Raw genomic sequence first — 26,078 nt, forward strand, 5'->3', positions numbered from 1 at the left:
CAAGTTTCAGCTGGCAAGTGAAATGGTCAGAAGACTGGCATCAGGCTATACATGGTTGCAATCTGAATCTCCCTCACTCCTCAAACGTGAAACTTTCTTATAAAATTGTTCTATGGCTATGGAAATGTATCCGCATTCTACCCTCTCCTAGCCCATTAAGGTGACTGATAGACTTTAGATTACAGTGACTTGAAAAAAATTACTTTTTTAGTATTAAAAAAAAGAAGACATTCAGAGAAAAGAAAAGAACAAAAACCTACCTTTTCAGTAAAAACAGAAGGCAACAGAAGCTTTGGAAAAAGTGCTTGCCAATAGAAGGATTTCATGCTCTTGTTAATTAAAGGAACAAAGAAAAAACAGTGCAGTAGGCTGTATCCTACATAACAGCTTCTACTAATAAAAAGTAATAGACAATTTCCTGCATTCAATTCTTTTGAATACTATTATACAAGGTAATAGAGTTTTGGAAATGGAAGTCCTAGCAGCCTGTCAGAAAGAGCTTTCTTCCACTTTTTTTTATTAAATGACTAAGTGCAGCAGTCTGTGTCCTATCTCTCCCTCTTGCATCTATTGGATTGTATTATTTTACATTTTGATTGAAATGATGTCACCAGCAGATAAAAGCCTGGCCCAGGCATTGTAATTGAATCAGCCTGAGTTGTTTATTCTAGTGATCTACAGCGATGCTTTCCTTGTCCTAACACAGAATACATAAAAGATCCCCTCTTGTTTAACATGCTACTGATTAGATCTGTTTTTTTAGAAGGAGGAATCAAATTGGGGGGTCGAAAGAGTAGGAACTGGAGTTTGGGGGGAAACTGGAAAAAAACAGATGAGAAGAGGCACCATCTGCAAAACTTTCCATGTGTGACTGAAAGTTTTAATAAATAAATTTCACATGGCATCAGTACCAGATGCAAACAGATTTGATTGACAACATTTAAATAACAGTTAATGGGAATGTCTACAATTTTTGGATGGTTTTTCATGCTTAGGTCCTAAATCTGACACTAATTCAAGTTTTTATTTAAAAACAATGCTTATCTTGGAAGAAGAAATACTCTGAATTGCTGGGGGTTTTACTGCTATAAAAATATTTTTTGTATTGGGTAACAATTATTAAGATATTGTATTTTCAGTTAAAACATTTTACATTTTAAAAAGAGTTATAACAACCTTTCATTTGGCAAGTTGTGACAAAATTTACTTTCTTTGGTAAATATTTTAAGTGAAAGTCTATCTTTTATGGTAAGTACTGTTTTTTTATTTTTTGTAGTTGCCTCCCCCACACCTTCCTGCCCCCCTGCCTCAAAGCCTCAGTCAAATAAGGGAAAAAATTGCACTATTTTATGTATGTGATGTGTGCACCTTAACACAAAACTTCTTCAACGGCATTTTTCGTGGTGCTGGTGATTTTCTGTTTGTGGTTTGGTTTTATTTTTTTACTTCTGGCTCTTTTCTTAAAATAAAGTATAATCATATGATGTTTAGTAGTAGTGCCAAGATGAAAATAAGCCAAGCCCATCAGTCAATTTCCTGAACTGTTTTTCACTTTAAACTTACGTTTTTAATTGTTTACCTCAAATCTGAATCTAGGAGCTTATTTAGTTTGTTATCTGGGATTTCTATATGAGGAGAAAAAAAGACATAATTTGAGAAAGTATTTAAGGCATAAATTAATTTTTTGAACACAAATAATTTACTAACAACTACAATTAATAAAATACTGTCACGGAAATGGCTACTAAAGATAGTAGTTAAAAATTTAATTTGGGAAATTTTTTTAATCCTTTTTTTTAAATATAGGCAAGATTATTTTCCACAAGTGAAAACTTAAGTCAGCAAAAAGTATAATAAAAACGCATCTATCAATCTCTCTATATAGCTTAATTTTACTGTTATTTCTTGAGTATTTGCTACAACCTATAAATAAAGAATACATTTTCCGTACCATTTACAGTCTATTTAGCACTCATTAATACATAAATTACAAAATTCACTTCATAATGATTGCTGATACCTAAAAAACAGACCTTACAGACCTTAATTTTTTTTGTACGTCATTTATTGTCCTGAAGGTATCATTATTTAAAGCCATTTGTAAAACATACTTATTAAGATTTCTAGTCAGCAATGAACTCAGAGCTTGGAAGGTACAAGATGCACTATCTACATTAATAAATGTGCTTGTTTGGAATGTATTGTTAAGAATGCATTTTGACCAAAGTTAATCCTTCAATTCGCATTTATTAGATCCAGTTGGGCAATACTCTTTACAGTTATCTTAGTTTTCAACACTGCTACTCACTTTGAAAGTACTCATTTCATAAAAACTAAACTGAAATAAAGAACAAATTAATTCAGATCTGTGATTAATAATTATAAAACAAACTCACTGCTTTATTTATATACAAATGTGTACCACAGTCGGCCTTGTAACATAGAGAAAAACTGTTCTGTGACCACATAGAAAGACCCAGACTCACCAAAGCACCAATCCATATTCAGTCCCCAGAGCTGGTTAAATATAATTTGCATCACAGAGGCTACACATTTGGTCTCTGGGGAAAAAAAAAAAAAAAAGTAGGCAATGTTGATTTAGCCGCCCTTCAATACTCTCCAGCAGCTGCCTCAGGGAATAGCACTCAGAGGAACATCCCAATATGCCATGCTTTTTCTCATCATCACATTACTTTCTTGTTAAAGCATAAATGGTTGGCACAGGCAAATTGATTTCAACAAAGGAAAACCATTGTGAACATGAACTCCAGCATCCAATCCCCCTAAACAGGAACAGAGATTTATTTATAATTCAAAGATGCAGAATTAATTTTCTAATAGCAATTTTTTCTTATTATTGGAGTTTCCACTGCAAATTCCTCTTATGTTTGGATGTCTGGCAAACATCCTAACACCATCAATGGGATTTCCTATTTTAATGGAAGTTGGTTCAGACACTGCCAGCAGAAAGGTGTAAAGAAAAAGAAAAGCCTATATTTTCATTTATAGTTTACAGTAATTTCCTTTTATTATTTGTAGTCAGTCTCTTATGGGAGTCTTTCCCTGTGAGATTTGCAGCCACAAGCATATTTGTATACCAGCCTGGGACTTGTGCAGGCTTATCAAAATCAAACTAAATTTTCAAACCTATTAAAGTTTGCAAAAAGAAATGAAAGTTGACAAAACTTAATGCCAACAAGTGAAAAGAGTGACCAGGAAACAAACAGCCAAACACTAGTGCACTTGTCAAAAATGCAGCAAAACATAAGAAAGATGATGCATGGCAGTTTACTTGATTTAAATAATGACATATTAAAAAACACTCAGATCCCAAGACTAATGATGTTAGATGAAGAATGATGAAGAAAAGGAATGATGGACCCTACATCCTGCCTTCCTCCAGTGCTCCAAGCACGTGAAAGTCATCTGCATAATCAAAACCAAGATCACATAAGAGAGTAATTTGTTGGGGTTTATGGGTGGGAATGACAAAACTGAGGTTCAGAACAACAAGGGGTTCTCATTAAGTAGTGTGCTTTTAAATCTGGAAAAAAAAATTGTTTTTCCTTCTTTAACTCATTCAGAAACCTGAAATGAGTGCTCAGCTTGTATTGGTAGAAACTACCAAATACTAATATTTCAGCTCTGTCTTTAATCATAGAACCAGGCTTGAATACGAAAATAAAATGAGCAGCAAGATGCTGAAATTTCACATATATCCTGTCTCTAACCAAGGTATAGAATACAGGAAGAAATAGGGTTTTGATGATAAGAAATGGCAGTTTCCTTGATCAATTGTCTTGTTTTGGATATAAATAATATCTCATAACCTAAGTCCAACTTCTTCTACAGCAACTCGAGCAAGAGACCAGATTTTCAAAAATGCTGTGCCCCAGCAGACTTCTCTGAAGTCAAGCATTTAGAAAGCTAATTGAGGAATCCAATAGACTACCATGTTTTTGAAAATTCTGATCCAGACAATGTAAATAACTGCCAATATAGTCAAGTACATATAGTTCCTCCTGCTTTTTCTCAGAACTGATACTTCAGCTGTGTTTTGTCTCTTCTTTTAAAAAATAATTAGTCATAGCAGCTATGCAGCTCCTTCATAACATTAAAACAAAACCAAAAAACTGTGCTACATTCTTGCCATTAAGGAACAGTAAGAAAATCAGTAAAAATATAGTTGTTAGTGTCAGACTTTAAGGAGTCATTTTGCACTAAAACAAATGCAGAGATATGAATAATTCTTTGGCTATATATATGCATATATACAAATACATGCACATACACATCAGAAAAGCACAGGGTGCAATTTCCTTCTATAATATTTATGAAAATATCTAAAGACTGATTAATTGCATTGTACAAAATGTGATTCTTTCAGAAAATATATTGCAGCTAAGAGAAAATGTGTCTCTGTAGCATATTTTTTCTTCCAAAGTGTGAATATTAAAAAAAAAGTTTACATGTCATCCTGTTCCATCTTTGCATGTACTTGCTCTTTATCTCTAAAGCAGCATACGTTCCATATGAGAGAGGGGGTTGCCATGGTATCTGCACTTTAAAAAATTGAATAGCAGATCTAAAAGAAGCATAAAATCGATTTAACAAGTTGTCATGTAAGTTACCCTGGCCCATAAGGATGAAGTCTACGCACCTTTTTCTATATAAAAATGTTTCTTTTTGAAAGAACACTAATTGTAATTTTTTTAGTCACTGAGCTAAATACACTGCTTGTCATTAGGTTAGTCTCATCAACTCATGAATCATTTGGGTGTGCATGTGGATTTTCAAGAATTTTTTTCCCTTTTCTCTTAAAAATACAACAAAATACAGAACTAGTAAAGAAATAAGTCTAAGCAGTGATCCTAATGCAGAAGATAAAATGCTAGTGTATAATCTGAGACAAAAATAAATCTTACTTAAAAATTAATTTATTAACTCCTTTCTCATTCTAGAGAAAATATATTACGATAAACACCTTGAAAAAGGACATATTTCTTTTTCTTTTTTAACTACTCTGAAAAGAAGGCTTCACAACTCTTAATGTGGAACTTCTTACAGTTGCAGGCACAAAATAGTCATTCACATTTCTAGTGCCCAGTTTGAAGGGGAGGACAGAGAGTTCTTGCAACTGTAGTAATGTAGTTCCACCAGCAAATTAGAGAAAGTGTGTTTTTCCTCTGTTTCTTGGTCATTTGTTTGTTTGGTTTGGGCAGGGTGTTTTTGTTTATTTGTTTGATTCATTCTGTTTTTTAAAGAGAGAGAAACATGAATGGAAGAGGAGAGGGGGAAGATGACAGTTCGTTCCAAAACCATATCCTCCCAACTTTCCTGAAAGATAGGTTACCCACCAACTCATTGAGGAAACCCCACACAGAATTATCACCTCTGCTGAAACACCCTCCTTGGAGGAGTACAGCCTTTGGAAAAAGGTCAATGTTACCTAGCAACTACTAAAAGCCAGTGCCTTTTAATAAATTAACCCCTTCACATGAGCTTCGGTAAGATCTCACATCACAAAAGGACTTCCTATTTTCTCCACAGAACACACTATACATTTTATTTTCATTTTCAATGGATTCAGCTGGCAAAAGCTGCCTGATGAAATCATGGCTGGACCAGAAATTCTTTCAAGGATTGGATTTGTTCACTGGAATATATAATCCTAACGATGCTCAAATAGAATTATGCTGATCTCTTGTAAACCCATACAAAAATCAAAGGCTGCTTCACAGAGAGTTTCCAGAATTTTTTATGCCAAGTTACCACCTCCCTGGTTTGGCTGCAGCTAGGTCCCAGAATGGGAGAATCATAAAACACAGCCACAGTGGATGTGCAAGGCAAAGTCCACAGAGCAGCCACAGACACTGCTCCTGCTGCAAGGCGAGTATGAAGTCTTACTGATTTGATCTCTGCTTTGAATGTAAATTCCATATGGAAATAGGAGATGAACATGAGTGGATTTAAAAAAGAGAAGCTCTTTGGCTCAAGGATCCCAAATAGCTGACATTGTGTGGATTATGGCGCTCAAGGCAAATGCCAGAGCTGTCAAGTAGGGGAAACATGAGTCAGTGCTAGGGAATGCAGGAAGAGACTGTGCTAAGAAGGGGACAACCTCTCTACCTGACTATTTTCCCACATCCTAGGACTCATTCATGGCCCATCGTTTTTCTAGGTTTGCTCTCTATCAATGAAGTACCTCTAGGTTAACAAACTAGCTCCCAATTTTATATGCAGTTCACCTACCTACTGGCTTATGCAATCTGAGGAACAAGGATTCTTCCAGACACATCCCTCTATGCCATGAAACACCAGAAGAAGCATCAGAAAGCTTCCCAGAACAACCATTATTGAAGGCTCTATCAAAAACTACAAATGTGCATCTTTTTAGACACAGCCACTACTTGCACACTTCCCCTTTTATCTTTATCTTCAGAGAGACTGAGAAACATTTTGCTGAAGTTGGGTGAGAAGCTGAGTTACCTTTTTTGCTTCTCACCACTTGCTGTGTAGCAAGGATTTACTTAGTCTTGTTGGACAAATTCATGTTTTCAATACTTTATGTGGAAAATGAGGAAAGTATAATAACATTTAACCATCTAGAAGATTGTCGTACATACGCAACACCTGAAGTATTCTATTGGATTTAAATCCAATGTTTTAATCCAAGAGTTCGCTCTGCCTGAAGTCTGTAACCTTATTTATGGTACAAAAATACAACCTTGTCCAGTTATGCTGTAGCCAGAAGTAAAACTCACTTGGATTTTAACCCTAGTTCTGCCTCAGTGAGAAAAATGTCTAGCTGGCTAAATAAAGAGTTAAGATCTTTTCATGACACGAGTTCAGAACAACAGGTTTATCTCCACATCTCCCAGTGTTTTGCAAAAGTACGTATGCAAAATTAAAAATACTTTTCAGACAGAAAAGCCAATTGTATCAATTTTTGCACACTTAATTTCATGCTTAATGCCTTTTCCCAGGGACACCCAGCTAAAGTTTATGGAACAAATTTATAGAATTATACCTCTCTCTTTTTTAAAGGAAACATAAAAATGTTACCCAAAACTGTGATTTCAAGAATACATCTAAACCCAACCCTCCCCCACATACATGGCAAACTCATGATAAAATTTGTAAAAGATGGCAACCCTAACTGACATGGCATGAAAGGAATGCACTGTTCTAAAGAAAGTAGTGCCTTTCACTTAAATAGCATTTCTTATTTTATTTTCCATATTACTCTGAATTTCTTTGCATTTTTTTATTACTTTGGACTCAATTGTCTATAGTAACACCCTCATCTTTCTATCAGCTCAGAAAAATTTATTTTGTATCCAGTAAGGCATTAGGTATTTCCAATTACTCCATTCAATGCATGTTAGACACAATAGGTTTGTCAGCAAAGGACTGTCCGTTTGGCTTGTGCATTATGTCCTTCTTCAAGTCCCTTAGCTTTCACTGTTTCTGAATATCCTAATTAATTTTAGGTCATCTGCATTCCTCATCACAATCCTGCTTCTTTTACAGGAATAAGATGTATGGACTACTAGTAGAACCACCATAACTAACGTCAGGATTTTCTTCTTAAGAGGTTTGATAAATTGTCTAAATATATATGTGCTTTGAGTTACAGGACTCATTAAAAAATAATCCTTTTTTAAGGCTGAGAACCGTAATTAGATCAGGATTCGTGTCTGTCAAGTTGTCTTTTTTATATCACTAGATTAGGAATTTAATACATAATAGACCCCAGGCCTTCTCCAGAGCCCCTTTGGGTTGGATCCACAAATGAGGTAAGGGTAGAATTTATTTCAACTAATCTTTGAGGCCTACAGAGTAGTTATCAACATCTGAACTATACATTTGTTATTTTTTTATGGCCAATGGATGAAAAGGCACTTCTGGGATACAGATCACCTTTCAAAAGGTAGATGCGTCAGCTGGGTAAGAGAAGAGCAGCCCTGATGTGCTCATGGGCTGTAAAGGGGCTCTAGATTACTCCACCAGGTCTGGAAGCACAAATCTGAAGTGAGGTGGAATAAGCCCCGTCCCAGGGGCTCAGAAGAAGTGCCTACCTGCAGATCATTCTCTGGACATTATCCATAACTGCTTTTTTCTTGAGACAACAGTGGTGTCTACCATCTAAGCCTAACAGGAATCAAATATGAGGTTATCTTTTACAGATTTCATATACTAATTGAATTCTGCTTTGGTAAGCCTTTGGACATTCCAGATCAAGCCTTCATGAAAGTCATCAACTGAAGTACCGCACAGGCCCTAATCCTACTACTCATTCTAAAGAAAATATAAAAATATTTCCAAAAGATAAGATTCAGTTAGGTTTTCTATAATATCTGTCTTAGAGAAACAGAGCATGTATACACAAAAATATTTATATACACATACATACACACACACACATATATATATGCACACATATAATGTTCCAATAAAGGAACATTATCGGCACAGGATCAAAAGTTAGAAATAGCAGAATTAAGCTTGCAAATCTAAGTGACATTGGGAGTGCTTAGGTACTATTTGGATACATGTCTTCCATTGAAATCCTAGCACAAAAGAATTTGATGACATTTTCATTAACTTTAATTTTTTGAAGTAATTTATCCTTAAATATCTTAGTTGCAATTTGCAATACACTGTTATTTTGTCCTGCCTACCTACTTCCCTATAGTTTTGATTTTGCACTACTGTTTTTTTCTCACTCTCCCATCTCAATGTTGTGATTTCTCTCTTATTCTGTGTCCTTCTCCTGGCAGGCCAGACAAACAGAAATAACAAGCAAATTCTGAGAGCAGAAAAGAATAATTAAAAATATGTATCACAAGTGATTCCTTTAAACTAGTTCTTGTGAAAATGCTGATTATGCATAATAAGATCTCTGTGTAGAGGTATAACATCTCATGAATGTCTCCTACACTGGAAAGGAACAAAAGATTACTGAGCTGCTAAAATACCATTGTGAACCTGCTGTTTTGTTCTGAGAGCTTACATCCTAATTATAGCATTTTTCTTTTTTCTTTATTTAAGAGTCTTTTTTTATCGCAGCGCAGACTGGACATAAACATTCCTTTGGATCCTGTGTGTAAATAATGAAAACATAAAAACTATGGATTTTTCCCCTATCAAGGAGGTTAATAGTTTAATTGTATACGGTTATTCTTACATTAAAAGCTGCATACCTGGCAAGCTTTATCGGGTAACAGGGACTTTTAAATGTGCCAATGTTTCTACAGAAGTAACGCGGGTCAATTGCAAAAGGGATAACCATAATGATTAAATCATTAAAATTTTGTCTATGCTTCACAGAGCATAGAGAAAATTAACTTCCCACCAACCTCATTTTTCTGCTGAACATGAAATAATGATTTTCTGCCAGTATAATTACAAAGCTAACATCTGATAGAGTCAGCATCCAGGGGGGATTATCACATGCATGAGTATTAGACCTCATTACCAGCTTGACTGCAAAATTATTACATCTTGTAATTGGATGGTGAGATTTATATACAGATTGGCTGGGTTCTCTGTAAGATTGTAATTACAAGCTTCGTTGGTTCGCTACTTATCACACGGTGCAGGAGGAGGCAAAAACAAGCAGAGGAAAGACCATTTCATTAAGCCATAACCCTATCAAGGGAGGAGCACTGTAACATCCCTGTATTTATTAGGCCAAACAGAGCTGTTTGCAGAAGGGGAGGCCATTTATTACCGCCTGACAAATGGGATTTCATTTATTTAACCTCGGTGATCTATTTCAGTAAAATGTACAAACGAGCCATCCATTTTATGATTCCGGAGTCAACGCCTCAATTATCTAAAGGCTAACTGACTGTTAAAGCACCCATCTGCTAGGATGAATTCATTGATTTAATTTGCTTCATGTTACTGAATGATTCTTAGCAGACAGGGAGGGAATGGAAGGGGAAGGAAAGAAGGGAAGGAAGGAAGGGGGCGGCTGTGGTTTAGGAGAATGCATCAGAGTGATTCAGCACACCAGTCTGTCTGTGTGTCTGCGCGCGCACAGCCCTTTCTTTTTTATTCTTTCAGCACAATAGAGGAAGGAGATCAATAGCAGCTTAAATTTTATGAGACAAGGAGTTAAGTCGTTCAGCTCAAGCCAAAACACCTTTGTTCTACCATAACAAGTAATCTCTGTGGCAGAATTAATATTGACAAGCTGGCTTCTTTGTAGCTAATTTTGTGGGTGCCTGAGCCAATCGGAAGCCTCACAGTAATAGAGTTGTTATTAGAGTTCATTATAAAAGCTGTGGATCAATGGCTACACTGGGAGGGAGAGGACATGGTGCAGCAGAATGCATATGTATGCTCAAGGAAATGAAATCCTTTTAATGTCCTTGTAATAATTTATTCTATAGTTCTCTTTGACTTAAAAATAAAAAAAAAGTCTTTCAAAAACCAAATTAAAAATCTTCCCTTGTGAGGCTTCTAATTTCATTGTAACACTGAAACTGATAGGAAGAAAAGCAGCATTTCAGGGGTAGGGAAATTTAGAGAGACCTTGTTACCCAGCTCCGAGTTTTATTACAAGTAGATTTTGTTTGGAAAATACCTGCACCCTCATTTTATCTGAAGCACACAGGCTGGTTTGTCGAAAGCTTACGCCACTGTGAATGGAGTGCTTATGTCATTTAAGGCACCCCTTTTTTCCTTCCTCCCTAAACCATCTGTCTCATTAAATCTGATTTTTAGTTTTTTTCTTTTCTGTGGTGTCATTTTGTAAAAAACACCATTACATTCAAGGAGAAGAAGTCACAAATAGCATGCTAAAGCTTTTCTCCCATGTTTCTGGGAAGGAATGACCTGTATGCTGTGAGTTAGCACTTTCAGTGAGCTGACAAGGAGTTCACCGAACACAGCTATTTGTAAAAGGTTGCCTCTTTCAGCTGTAAAAGGGCCCTCCTTGATGTAAGTGTTCCCAGAGTAATAATCCATTTCTCTTGTGGCAGGCTCCAACTCATGCTATAATCTTTCCAAATCAGTACAAGAAAGCTGTTTACTGGACAATTTTCCCTGCATCTCAATGTCAAATGATACTGCATTAAAATGTGAGAATATCACACTCTAAGAAAGGCAGGAGGATCAAAGGGAGCCCTCACAGTGAGTGAGTTGAAACAAATTAGCATCTTTTGGTCATGGTTTCCTAGACATAATAATGGTATTTCAGGGCCATAAGTTGTTTGCTTTGCTTCCTCCCCTTTATTTCACTATAAAAAAATAGCCATTTATTTTTTCCATCTCCCTATGCTTGTTTCTGCCAAAAAAATTGAATCACTTTCAATTGATGCAATTAAACAGGGTAAGTCCCTTGTGTAGACACTGTTGTTTCAATTCCAGCAGATATCATTAAGTCAATATAAGAGATTCTTCCACAAAAATAAGACCATCAAGTATGAGCACTGTTCAGTCTGTTAGATTTTTTCTCAATTACCGTGTTTTTCACCAAGATTGACAAAAACCAATCATTTCAATTTTCTCATTTCTTTTTTTCTTTTTTTTCTCTAGGCATCTATCTTAAAACTTAGATTCCTGCTATTTGGTGCAGTAACAGAAAATATTCTGTGAGAGAAAACCTGTGAATTAAAGAAACCTTGACATCATATTTTCCATCCACTTTTTCTTCCACTCACTCCTTCCTGCTGGAAGAAAGTAGAGGCTTAATATCTGGAACCAGTGACAAAATGCATTGAAAATGAGGGAAAAGGTCAAAATACAGGCAATGTAGGAAGCTAAAAATTTTATGGACAAAAATGTTGTGTAAATTATAAAGTTTTGAATTCGGCAACTAATATCTTTTCTTATAATGGAAACCCCAGGCACCAGTACAAGCTGGGGGTTGACCTGCTGGAACACAGATCTGCACAGAAGGACCTGGAGATCAAGCTGCCAGCAGTTTGACCTTGGGGCAAAGAAGGTCAACAGTATCTTGGACTGCACTAGGAAGAGCATTGCCAGGGGGTTCAGGGAGATGATCCTGCCCCTCTACTCAGGCCTGTAGAGGCTGCATCTGGAGTGCTGTCTCCAGTTCTGGTGGGTGACAAAGAAGATTGAGGGACTGAAGCATCTCTCTTACGAGGAAAGGTTGAGGGAGCTGGGCCTGTTCAGCCTTGAGAAGAGATGACTGAGAGGGGACCTCACCAATATCTACAAGTACCTGAAAGGACCGTGCCAAGAGGATGTACCCAGGCTCTTCTCAGTGGTGCCAAACAAGAGGACAAGAGGTAATAGGCAGAAACTGATGCACAGGATGTTCCACCTGAATATAAGGAGGAACTTCTTTACTGTGTGGGTGACCGCAACCTGGAACAGGTTGTCCAGAGATGTTGTGGAGTCTCCCTCACTGGAGATATTCAAGAACCATCTGGACACAATCCTGTGCCATGTGCTCTAGGATGACCCTGCTTGAGCAGGGAGGTTGGACCAGATGACCTCCTGTAGTCCCTTCCAACCTGACCCATTCTGTGATTCTTCGCTTCTGTGATAATAACCTTACATTTCAAAATTTGAACTGAATATACCTTGATTGGAATTTTGCTTTGAAAAAGACTAAAAGGGAAGTGTGACATATTCCCTTTTTCCCCAGTTCAAATAAATAATTTTTCCAGTCACCCTCTGTTCGTTTTCTCTTTTCTTCATGACAGCTTATTTTTAATAGTGGAAGAATGTCAACAGAAACTTAACTGTGATTGTTATGGTTTGTCATGCTGTTCTCTGACATTCACATCCCTCCCAGTATCCTTCTGAGGGATGAGCCTCAGCCTTGATGATTTCACTGTTTTTCGGTGTTCGTTATTCATCGACTATGGAAAGTCTGTAAGGAAAGGGAAAAAGATAATTGGTCAATGTGTCTCAGAGTTTCCCTAGAACTTGCGAAATTAGCAAGATCCTGCAACAATAATGAGAACAAATAGCAAAAGACTTTTCAGCCACATATATGAAAAGTAAAGTCTGATCACAAGGATATTGACACAACAATTAAGAGCAATCTGGATCTGGCTCCAAAATTAAATTATTGCCATCCTTACTGAAAATGCAGATAAAATACCATCCTTAAAGGTAAGGGCAAGACAGCTACTGGAATTCAAAGCAGAAATTCCCCTAGCAAATTATTACTTATTCAATAAATATATATTCTTGCAGACCATCCTTTTACTAGCATACTGCCGTAAGTGCTCTGTGGTTAGGCCAGCCATGAACTACACAGAGCTGACATATGGGAAGCCCAGTACTGCAATTGCAAAATTGGTATTATGATTTCTCCCATGCATCTGTCCTCATTAATTAGTTTGTCAGGCCTCCAACCAGACCTTTTTAGTATTGGCCTGAAGTTCCTTAGGACACGAAACTTTTTCTTCCAACATTTTTTGGGACACTCCATGTCAACGTAATACAAGCATAAAAATAATAACTAATTATTTTTAGTTTTCCATCCCCTTTCTATCAGATTTTATTTCTCTGAACCACTATTAGTCACTCTTTTTTATATTATTATTATTATTATTTTCCTTCTTTACACCATTTAAAGTCTGGAAATTATTCTGTTATTTTTTCTGATCGATGGAGCACCATGAATCCCTGATCACTGACTTTGAAAGTTACTCCTATATATCATATCATTGCAGTCCATTATAATTTCTAGCAACATATCCGGAGATGAAATCACTCCAGCACCAAGATTATTCTCTAACTCTCCTTGATTTCAATGGCGAGAGAGTTCCATGATGCAGATCTGATGCTCTGTCACAGTATTTGATTTTACTGATGTCACTCCAGTAATTTCACTGGGACTCTAGATTTACACTACACTAGAAGCAAAGAACAATCAATAAACTGGTTATTTGTAGAAGAGACTCTTCTTTTGCCACATCTCCTTAGTGGGGATGAAACAGATTGGGCACTTTTATTTTCTAAGTTCTCGTGTCACTAGCAGAAAGATAGCAACATTTAAGCTACTGCTCTGGCCAACTGTGTATCCCATAATACTATTACTACTACAGCAGCAACTTTAGAACAACATACTTTTGAGTCCTCGAATGCAACTGGAATTTCCTTCTTTGGAGGTTTTGCCTGCTTTCTGAAAATATTTTGAACTGCAGGGGAAGCTCTTCATTAGAACACACACATTTTTCAGCCTTATTACTCACAATTAACACAGTCAATAAACCACTGAATATAGCTGTCTGTTATATATGCAGCTACAGTAAAAGTCATCTACTTTTCAAGTTTTTAAGCTACTTGTCCTTCCACCTTATACCTCAAAAGAGGCCTGAGGCAGGAATGTTTTGCAGTATAAATACATGCCTTGGAGCATGCTATTCTTTAGTAAACGTGTGTTGTAATGAGATAACACTGCACCTCTAGTAGTTTACCTGAAGGTCTACAGTTATCTCATTATGAAGTCTGTTCAGTCAAGTCTTATTGAGTAATTTAGGGTTTTTTTAATTTACAAATATTCACTATGACTCGATTGTACAAATGGAACAAACAGATGTTCAGTGCCAGTTGGCTGGTTGGTGTTATTTCAATACAAGTGCCAGCATTTCCACTAACTTTCATGAGAATAGCATATACACCAAGATATTTTTGAAAGAACTGTTTTACTCTTTTACAAATTCATGCTCAATCTAATCTACATGCACTAAGATATGACGCATTTCACAAACTGAATATGTCCACAACTCAGAAAAGACATTTGCCAGGAAAAGAAGGAATCAAACAATGTAGCCATGGTAACCTGTGATTAAAGATCAGATCCAAAAGCTGATCACAAAACTGCTACCTACCATACAGACATTCTCTCATCTCATTAGAAATAAATTCTAAAGAAAAGCTGAATTAAAAATTAGTTTTCTTTCTAGTAAATGTGGGTTGAAGGGTTCTTGAAAGTAGAACATGGAACAGCATGAGCTGGGCCAAAGAGACCACCAAACCAGGATGTCTGTTGATAGCTCTAAGGAAACTTACTGAAAAGGCATGTTTATTGAATGGGTTTAGGAAGATATCAAACTGTGAAGGCATGTGGAGTACCAGATTGTCTCTCAACAACTCCATAAAAGCAGACACAGCAAAAAACTGTTACTGTGTGAAATAAAATCATATGACAGCTCAGGTCTTTGAAAGATCACCTGGATCAACCTTTTGTGGAAAAGATGAGATTTGCTAGTACCCTGCCCAGTTGTGTCTTGAAAACCTTCAGTGATGGGGACTCTCATCGCATCCTTAGGGAAGCTGTTTCAGTGACTGATCTCACTTTGAAAATTTTCTTTCTCATATCAAGATGAAACCCATCCTGATACAATTTGTATCTGTTGTCCTTTGTTATCTCCATGTGGCTCCTCATGAAGAGAAAGCCTCCATCCTCCAAAGTCACCCTTTAAGTACTGGAAGATGATGATGAAGTCCCCTGTGAGCCACTTCTTCTCCAGGTGTTTTCTTCTCTGGTGTTTTACAGCCCTTTGATCATCCTCACGGCCTTCTTTTGGTGATGAGATTGAATATTTTTGTTATCACTTACTATGCTTCATAACTAAAAAAACAGATATAATATTTGGGAAGGACAGAGCCGTAGTTCAAGAGTCACTGTTGTCCCACTTGCTAACTCCACATCCGCCTGGTAATGACTTTGCTAATGGACAGGAAAAGCATCCTAACTAGGACAAGAAAGGAATCAGATAAGGGATTCATGAACTGGTTGGGCATTTGGGCACTACCTTGTCTTGTAATAATGACAGTGAAACAATCATCAGTCCTCTGATCTACCCCATGCATGTGTTTTAGGCTTTGCTTTAATTACTCCGGGGGAGGAAGAGACTGAAGATGTCATCTGTCAGACTGGCAAAACTTCCTGGTTGCTGAATGAGAAAATACTGCTCTGGATCTACGTATTTCTAAGAATGTGGGGGTTCTTTTTCTACAATCTAGTAAAACATAAAAAATATTTTATTTCTTAAGGACACATTCCTTCACCTGATTATGAGGACATGATTAACACACTGATTGCAATGTAGCAGTAATATTAATTAATCATTTACTATCACTTAGGTAAAAAATTGGTATTCTTGCTCGTGCATGTAAAAATAGAATTTTAAATAAAGCCTGTAATACTGGTAATGAATGCTCAAGAGTTCTTAGGAGTGACTTCACATGAACAACTCAACTTGCAAGATTAATATGAGATTAGAATAATTTTGTGTAACATAAAAAGAGCTCTATGTTCATTTGCACAAAACTAAAATGAGCAAATGTCAGGAACACACCAGGACACAAAGAAATTATTTTTAAGTAAAAACTGGTAAACTCAGGTTTCTGCTGCTTTTGCCATTATCTACAAATCTATACATTTTTTTAAACAATAGGAGATTATTACTTCAAGCATTATTAAAACACCACAGAACTAACAAAGGGTTTGCTCATCAGGAGTATTTTCTTTCATTGTCCTTGTTCTATTTTGCCTATTGCAATTTTTCATTAATATCATTTCTCTGCCAACAGTAAATGCCAATAAGACTCATCATGCTAACAATCTCTGAGATCAAGACAGAGATAAATCCAAACCACTGTTGTTTCTTATTTTGAGAAAAAGGCATTCCTTTAACACATATTTTTTTAAGTCAGATATTTCTAGAGAGCAAGTTCCTCAAATACATTTTCTAACATTTCTACTAGCTTTGACAACTGTGATCTCAAAGAAACCATCGGTGTTCGGACACAATCAGAAGCCCTTCGGACTTCTAAACCCCCATGTTTTCCTGAAGATAAACGCCATCGTGGAGGGGGCAGGGGAGGTGTGGAGGAGGATAAAATTAGTGACAAATTCTTCCCAAAAAAACGATTTGGAAGACATGCTTAGAATTAGAGTCAGTACTTAGGCAACACCTCTCTCCCCACCAGCTTTCCACAAGCCATAGTAGGATGTCAAAATTAAGTCCATCTCCTTGTTCAGAGTCTTTGATCTAAGCGACAAAGCAATGTTCTTTAGTTTGTTCCTCTGCTTTCTGTGATTTCCTCAGTATCTCATTCAAGGACTCAGCAGCCCTAGGACTTTTTAACTTCCAGAAGACAGAAAAGAAAATAGGACTGTAGTTTTGGCCGTCTGGCTTCTGCAGTACTGCAGATCATTGGTGGTGACCAAATTGAGCTTTCTATGTCATCGACACCTGTTTTTAGCATAAGAGCACTCTATCTCCTCATGGAAGTATGATTTGTATTTCGTTAACAAAATTACCAGTTTCAGTCAAACAAAATGAAATTACAATATAGAACAGAATCTAGTATTTTGGTTGAATAAACTAATCACAATAATTTTCTATTAATTATAGTAGTTACTGGGGGGAAGGGCAAGGGAATCTCTTGCTTCTTTCTCTCAGATAAACACATAAGTCAGCAGACTGCGGTGTTGCACTCCCCTGTAGGTATAACAATGTTGAAATCTATTGTGCACAGCAGCTTCAACAAGGGACCAGGGAGCACTCACCTTGAAATATCCTACATACCACCAGTGAAGGTGATTTCCTATTACATGCACTTTACACCTCTTTTCCACTCTTTTACCAGTTCCTATTGCTACATATGCCCAGCTTTGCAGGTCCTAAGTCCATGGGCTGCAAAGAAAGAAGTTTTTTTCTCCCTCAACCTTGGGAAAAGAACACTTTCCTTCTGCTAAAAATATCCACCAACCACTTCAGTGTTTTGTTTCCTTCTGTCTGTGAATCATTTCTATGGTGGCCTAAACATTTCTAAGAAAATAAATAAATAAATAATGAACTTATATCACATAAGTCATTCTCTCCCTTATCCACACTGAACGAGGCCAGCCTTGAGGAGACAGGATCCTTGCTTGTTAAACACAGAACTCCTGGGGTTTGCTTCTAGTGAAAACCATTCTTAATCATTCCTGTCCCCTTCATTTTGTGGGAAAATGATAGCGAAAAAAGAAATAACAAAGCATGACAAATGGGAGGCTAGGAAGGGTGCATAAGTAATACAACTCTGCATTCCTGTGAGGCCAGGACTGAGTCCAGCTGAACATGGGGACTGTCAGGGTGCTGTTTCCCCATCCTTATAATGGAAAGTGGGCATCAGCTCCAGTAAAAATAGATATCAGACTATGAAGGGGTAAAGGAATATCTGCCTTATCTCCCTACCTTGTTCCTTGACAGGAAGTCTCCCTGTTCCCTCTACACCACGTCCAGGGCTAGCTCAGCCCATGTCTGAAGAGAAGGCATTTCCCCAGGGACTCTCCACGTGGCTGGTCCTGAGGAGGCCCCAGATGCTTCCTGTCTGGAAGGAGTGGTCCCATCCCAGGCACCAAAATATCTCACTACAGCTCTGAAAATAACATTTCATATATAACACACATATGGCATAACTTCTCTTATGCTGCAGGACTTTGCCGAATAAAGTTAGTGGAATTACAGTGATGTAAAGTCTGCATAATTAAGGTAAGAATAAGACTCCTTTCTGCCCTCTACAGCCTGATCATATGAGAAGCTGAACATTTCCCACTAAGTGCTTGGTGCCTTCTGCTCACATCTATTTGGTTTCAGTGAGAGTTCAGCTAGAACCTCCTATTCTGATGCAATATGTTGCTTTCATTCAGGAAATCTGAACTGAGTTTAGAAATTCCTCTGACAGTCAATAACTTACTATTTTAGTGCAATGAGCACATTAGTCCTGAATGGCTTGAGACTGCATTCTCCATTGATCAGATAAACAATTCGTGAGATATTTTATTACAAAATGACTCACCAATTTAGCCATCTTTTCATCAATGATGTGCTTAAATTGGATGTGAAATGCCAAGAAAGTCGCCTCCCCAGGGTGCCATCAGTGAGAAATATAAAGCAGAGGCTTTCAGTTAATATGGTTCACGTAGTGGAGTTTTATCTTTCAGTCAAATCAAATTTAAGTCAGCTGGTAATACACGTTTGACCTCCCATTATCTAAAGCCATAAATTGCATTGCAGTGATTTGTTAATCTGGCCTTAAATCATCCAGCAACCTTTATATGTTCAGGAGTTGGGTTTTTTTAAGAATCATAGGGGTTTTCTTCTTCATTTTCTTATGAGCCCATAGAGTACAGTTGATTACATCTCTAGTTTCTTGTACCTACTCTGTTCATTCAAGAACCCTTATTTCTGTTGAATATAAAATGTGTTATTGTTTCTAAATCCATTTAAGTATAGAATACCACACTCTGGCTATAAATGCTTTATTCCAGAGGATAGAATGGATAGTCTCAATAGCCCACTTTATGATTGCATCTCTGAATCACAACAGAAATGAAAAATGAATCACACAGTATTTGTGATCTTTTATCAAAAAGTATTTAAGCCTGTGCTAGCATATTTACTAATACAAATTTAATTAATAGAATGGAGGTCCTATTTTATATCACAGTCCCCACATGTTGCACTTCTACCACAGTTTCATCATGAAATTTCAGGAATGACACAAACCATCATTTTCCAATACATGAAATAAATAAAAAAGTAACATTGTTCATTTCCCTCACCCCCACTTCTGAAAAAAAAAAAGATATGGAAAACTATGGAATATAAAGTACATGCAGAACTATGTAAAATTAAGTATCTTCAGAGTACTTCCAGAAGAAAAAGTTCAGAAGTCAAAAGTCATGAGATTATGAGAAATGTCTTCTTTTTTTTTTGTAAATGTTAAGTCTCAATTATTCACTATCATCAGACTTTCTAAGAATTCCTTTCCCTCAACACCCCCGTGAGCTTTGAGAGCTTTTAAAAACCTGTTGCTAGGACTGTTGATTGCAGTCCACAATGAACACAAGAGTTCGAAGGACCCAGAAAAGTCATGGTTCTGTGTGTTGGGTATTGTGAACAGCCCTAGGGAGAGATGCATTATAATCAATGTCATGAGGGAAAGTGCAGAGACTCATCAAACTCATTTCACAGTGTAGCTACTAAGTCTTCAATAGATGGGTCCCCTTTCAATCCTGGCTGATCTATACAGGATGCAGACTGTTCATATGTAAAATGTTAATTAGCAATGACTTGAGAGGTTTAGTCCCTCCGCTTGCAAAAGGAAAAAAAAAACAGTCTTGTTTCCTGACAATGCAATTTTTCCAGCCTTCAGAAATTTCCCAGATAGACTTTTCTCTTGGCTTGATTCACAGATTTTGCATCCCTCTTCCTCAGGTCAAACTCTCTCTTTGCTTTGGTCAGTCCCACAGACCAAAGCACAGACAGTAAAGCACACAGAGGCACTGCATTCAAATTTCATGATATTTCAGTACAGAGCACTTAGGATAATTTTTATTATGTCAAGCTTTATCCTTTGGCCTTGCAGGGTGTCTCAGAAGGTTTAAAATCAATTTCTCGTACATCAGCACTGTCTTCTACTTCAGCTATCATCTCTGTTACTGTCTATATGGATCCCTCTTGCAAAGAAGCTCACGACACCAGTAGCAAATAAACACACTGACACTACAAGAGATCTGTAATCACGCCTAAGCTTGCATTCACACTTAAGGGACACTCAAATATCTAACCTATTACCTGTGCCTAGTTCATCCTCCCTTCACTTCTGCCACTGCATGTGGAAACCTTTAGGATGGGATGCTAGAGAAAAACCCTATTGCAAGAGCTACCTCTAAATACATGGGCTGTCAGTTGAGCATACAGAATCTCAGGCAATTGATCTTGTAATTAAAGACCAAGAGGCAATAATGTTAGTTATTCCAAAAGTTATATTCTAAAGAGTCATATTTTAAAAGGGTTATTCCCAGTAGCAATTCACAATAACAACCCTTTACCTGGTACCTTTAACCTTCATTCTCAATGTTTAGCACAAAAATCAAATTTAAGAAATTAAAATCAAACTAGGAATTAAAAATCAAACTGGCTCGCCTTTTATTTTTGATACAGCTGTAATGAGTTCTCTTTTCATTGCATCTCTCTCTGTCACCAAGACTACCCAAGAAGTAGCAATAAAGGCAGCAGTACATTATATAACGCATAGAAGAGTTGTGTGGATTATAGCTCACTCATGGCTCATCAACAGTTTTGCTAAAACATAAGTGCAATACTAATAAGCATCTAATTTGAAATTTTATTTTAAGAACACAGATGAGTAATTAGCAGAAAACAGTTACTAGGTGTTACATTTCAACAGACTGGGGAGGTTGGGGGTGATATCCAGGAGCTGTGCTTAGTACTCATAGCAATTTAACATTTGCTGAGTGTCTGTGCAGTGGGGCTAACATCAAACATTAAACAAGAAATCATTGCTGTGACTCCAAAACATCATGAGGCTGCTAAAAAACAACAACAAAAAAACCCGCCAACCAAATAAACAAATGAAATCTATAAAGATAGAAAAAATAAGGAAATACTAGGGTCTTTTAATTTGACTGTTTGATTTGGTGCACTCAAACTGTTCTAAACTTCTTTCCAGCACTAGAAAGACTGAAGAGGTTCTCACATTTCTGAATGAAAACTAAGAGGATAACATAATCACTCATCTCTGAGAATTAAAGCTTTAAATAAATTCATTGCTAAACTGGTACTAAATAATTTCCTCAAGGTATCATCAGCTAATGAACAATTGTGTCTCAGTACAAGCTACAAAACCCAGATCAGGTAAATACTGAAAGCTCAGTTCTCAAACACATACAGCTGCTGGTTACCACTTTATTCTCTGAGTGTCCTTTTTGACCTCAGGCACACTCAGTGTAGAGACAAACCCTATTTCAGGAGAAAGGGACATGCCACCAACGTGCACCCATAGGTCCTAATGTAACCGTACTATTCAACTGACAGCTTCTCTACCAAAGTACTTGAAAGGAATGGTACTGGGGAGCAGCCCATAACATCAGTAGTTACTTAAAATTAAAATCACTTTTGTAAAAAATATACTGCTCTTTTAAATTTTATAAACTGAACTCAGATAAAACTCATACAAAGTCTGAACCGTTTACCTAACATCACTCTTTCACAAAATGGTACATTATCTCAACTTCCAGATTTATTAAGAAAATTGAAAATCCATTGTCACAAAATGCATACAAAGCCAAACTAAAAAATCATAATGATGACCTTATGTACACAAACAGGACAGAAAATCACTACCTAGAAGACACTGGGAGTGTTTCATAGAAACGTAGGATCATTTAGATTGGAAAAGACCAAGTCCAATTCAAAAAAAGAGTTCTTCACCCTCAGATGGACAGCAGTAATTAAAATCTTTGTCTTTTTATTTGAAAATATTATTGTATTTTTCTGTATGGGAAAAAAAATCAGTAATAACAAAGAGATCTTGTAAAAGAGTTTGTAGTATGAGTTTGAAATGTGACAGAAGCAATCTGGCAGATTTATTATAGGTCAGTAGTCAGAGTACATTTTTTGAAAAAACACCAGAAGTGTTATAAAACTATATTTTTTGTGATGTTCTCAAAATTTGGAACAGTCTGTTTGTGAAAGCCTTGCAGGTTCAGGATGGTCTGGTTTTGTTTCTTCCTTTATTAGATTTGGCATTTATTATAACCAAAATTGATCTTATTTTTATCTCCACAGTCTGCTTTTGCTGCATGCTTGCAAATTTCATAGGACTCTCTTTCAACTAAACAATTTGAATTTTCTATTCATACACTCAAGACTTCAATCAGTGAAGCTATCTGAAAAATTATAGCACCGGCAAGAGCAGACAAGAATTCATCTTTTGTAGGCTATAAAAGAGGAAGATATTTATTTTCATTCTTGCAGGAGAGGAAGGTTGTGACAATAAAAGGTAAATGACACCCCCAGATTTCAACTGCACAATCAAAAGCTGAGTTTGTTTTCAGAAAAACATGAAAATTGTCACACATTCTTATGGTTTTGCAGCTGTCACTTACATTCACCAATTAAGCCATGTGTTTAGATTTATTTTGTTTAGTATCAAACAAAACTAAAAAAATTACACCTACTTGTGAACAAACTAAAATATTGGTATTTAAAACTGCAAAGACAGAGTGTTCACATGATCTTAATAATGCTAAGGCATACACATGGACATGCGAAATCAGACTGAGTAACATCTTAATTCAACCAATATCAGCGATCTAAACTATGGGGCAATGTAGCTTCTAATATTAAACAAGACCTCAGATTATGATCAATAAGTCTTCTTGTCTGGATAGATAAATCCAGACAAGCAGTATCCCTGCCCAGCATACACAGAGACACAATCACGTATTAAGTAAAACCTATGGGAAGGTTCTCTACAATCATCTCCCGGAAAAGGTAGTTGTGACCTTAGGTTTTGCATGGTCTCTCACCTTCATAACTTGTAGAGGGCTTTTATATCCAGCAGCCCTCTGGTTATAGGCTTACCTTCGTCTTGTTCTGTGCAACTCATGCTGCCTCCCAAAGAATGAGACACACCTAAAAACCACCATCTTCTGCTTCCACCCCTCAGGAAAAAGCTGACAGCCTGCCAAGCAACAACATGAATGTTGACAGCCCCTTCTGATGTTGCCTCAACTATCTATCTCAGCCACATCTGTAAATAATGGATGGGATACATGGGTTAACAAGAGTGTGTAATAGAGCTGACACAGGTGACTATCCTTGCCTCCCTCCCGGCTCAGATTTCAAACATGGCACATTTCAGTAAAGCTCTGGATACTGTCTGTCACAAGATCCTTCTGGACAAAATGTCCAGCACACAGCTGGATAAACACATTGTGTGGTGGGTGAGCAATTGGCTCACTGGTCAAGCACAGAGTAATAGCGAACATCAGACTGGCGACCTGTCACTAGTGGGGTTCCACAGGTCTGTGCTCTTCAACATCTTCATAAATGACTTGGATGCAGGACTGGAAGGGATACTAAGAAAGTTTGCAGATGACACAAAACTGGGAGGAGCTGTTGACTCCCTCAAAGGCAGGGAGACCCTGCAGAGAGACGTCCAAAAATTAGAGGACTGGGCAATCACCAACCATATAAAGTTCAACATGGGAAAGTGCTGGATTCTGCACTGGGATGGGACAACCCCAGATGTTCGTACAGACTGGGGAATGAGACGCTGGAGAGCAGTGCCACGGAAAGGGACCTGAGGATCCCAGTCGATGGCAGGTTGAGTATGAGTCAGCAGTGCCCTGGCAGCCAGGAGGGCCAACTGTGTCCTGGGGGGCATCAGGCAAAGCATCACCAGCCAGTCAAGGGAGGGGATTGTCCCACTCTGCTCTGCACTGGTGCAGCCTTGCCAGCTGTGCAGTTTCAGGCACTGCAATATAAGAAGGATATTGGGCTCTTAAGAGTGTGTCCAAATGAGGGCAACAAAGATGGTGAAGGGCTTTGAGGGGAAGCCATATGAGGAGCAGCTGAAGGCACTTGGTCTGTTCAGCCTGGAGGAGACTGAGGGGAGACCTCATTGCAGTCTACAACTTCCTCGTGAGGGGAAGAGGAGGGGCAGGCACTGATCTTTGTGGTGACCAGTGACAGGACCCGAGGGACTGGCCTGAAGTTGTGTCAGGGGAGGTTTAGGTTGGATATTAGGAAAAGATTCTTCACTCAGAGGGTGGTCAGGCACTGGAACACACTCCCCAGAGAAGTGGTCACAGCACCTATCCTGCCAAAGTTAAGAAGCATTTGGATGATACTCTCAGTCACATGGTGTGGCTCTTGGGCATGGTCCTGTTCAGAGCTAAGGGTTGGACTTGATGATCCTTGTGGATCCCTTCCAACTCAGCATATTCTGTGATTCTCTGATGGCACGTGGCCTCCAGTTGTCCCCATTCTCACTAAGGTATCTCACAAGGAACTGGAAAATGTCATCTTCCTGTGGAAGACAGGAAGGATCTTCCTTTTGATACACAATCATGTAAAACTTTTTCCCACATCATAACTTCCTTGAAAGATCTGAGGTGCAAAGGTAGCAGAGTGACCTATTCATTCAGTTTCACTCCCAACACCTTCAGCCCCAAGCAGGGACACACACACACACACATACACAAACACACAGCTCTCTGTCAAGCATCATTGCTGCTTCCTGCCAATAAGAAAAAACCCTTCACAAAATCCTGCTTTGCAGCCTACCTTCAACCTTATTTCTCTCAAAGTGCCTGCAGATAAACAGCAGTCCCCAGCAGCACGGCAAGGAGTGGCCTGAGATTACTAAGGAGGTTAGCAGAGAAAGAAAGTCAACAGGCAGAAGTCATTGCACAAGAATACTCTCTTCCAAGAATATAGTGGCTTTAATACACCGTAGCCACATTAGGCACAGGTTTAATAAAATTAGTTAACTCCTTTTCCCTGAAAACCCTGTGTGAACATGCCCCCTGCCTGTATTACCACACATGCTTGTCAATGTGCTCATGGCACCTAAGCTATTGCAACCTTCAGTTGCATCTGTTCTGAAATATTTCCTGTGAATTTTGTCTTTTCTCATGTGTCCACACACTGTCTAGGGCAAGCTAACTCTGATCTTTTAAAGAAGTTCTTAAACACTACCTTGACATAAGTGACTAACAGAAACAGTAGTAGTAAGACTATATTTTTAGAGAGCAACAACTAGCTCACCATTATGGTTGGTTTAAAACCCTCAAGGAATATGGGCTGTATGACTCTTCCAGCACATACTACTTTGCAGACAAATTAAGTTTTGCTCATTGGATGTCTACTCTCCCTTTAGCCACTGAGATCCTGGACAAGTACAGTTTAAACATAAATCTAAATTTTGTTCATTGGTTCTAGTTCATCTCTATTTCCAATGTAATAGAACATAAATCTGATCACACAGCTTGGATAATGTCATTGTTCAATTTATAGCCATGGTTCGCCGTCACACTGGACAAGATCACACAGGGGATAAGGTCACGGAAACTCTCTGCGTGTCTTCTACCCTGTGATGTTATCAGGTACTCAACCCTAAAGCAATAGAAACACACTGATAAAAGAGGGGAAAGGGAACTGTGATAATAAATCAACTCAACTGCAGAGAAAGTGCCAGGGAAAACAATATTGATTTTTTTTTACAAGTCAGCGCACAGATTTGTCAGACAAAAGAATAGAGATGTCAAA

At 37.7% G+C, this 26,078-nt stretch overlaps 1 long non-coding RNA gene across 3 annotated transcripts in view; it reads right to left on the reverse strand.

Moving 5' to 3' along the window:
* The window catches only part of LOC113965728, a 70,232-nt gene that overhangs the window by 8,210 nt on the left and 35,944 nt on the right, over nt 1–26,078 (reverse strand). For all 3 annotated transcript variants that reach the window (XR_003533623.1, XR_003533622.1, XR_003533620.1), the window contains exons 3-4: nt 12,727–12,856; nt 2,487–2,561 (exon numbers count right to left, since the gene is read on the reverse strand). This is a non-coding gene — a long non-coding RNA (uncharacterized LOC113965728). The remainder of the gene's footprint in view (nt 1–2,486; nt 2,562–12,726; nt 12,857–26,078) is intronic.

Source organism: Neopelma chrysocephalum, unplaced genomic scaffold, assembly GCF_003984885.1.
Source record: "Neopelma chrysocephalum unplaced genomic scaffold, ASM398488v2 Primary Assembly neopelma1_22b, whole genome shotgun sequence".
Lineage (NCBI taxonomy): Eukaryota > Metazoa > Chordata > Aves > Passeriformes > Pipridae > Neopelma > Neopelma chrysocephalum.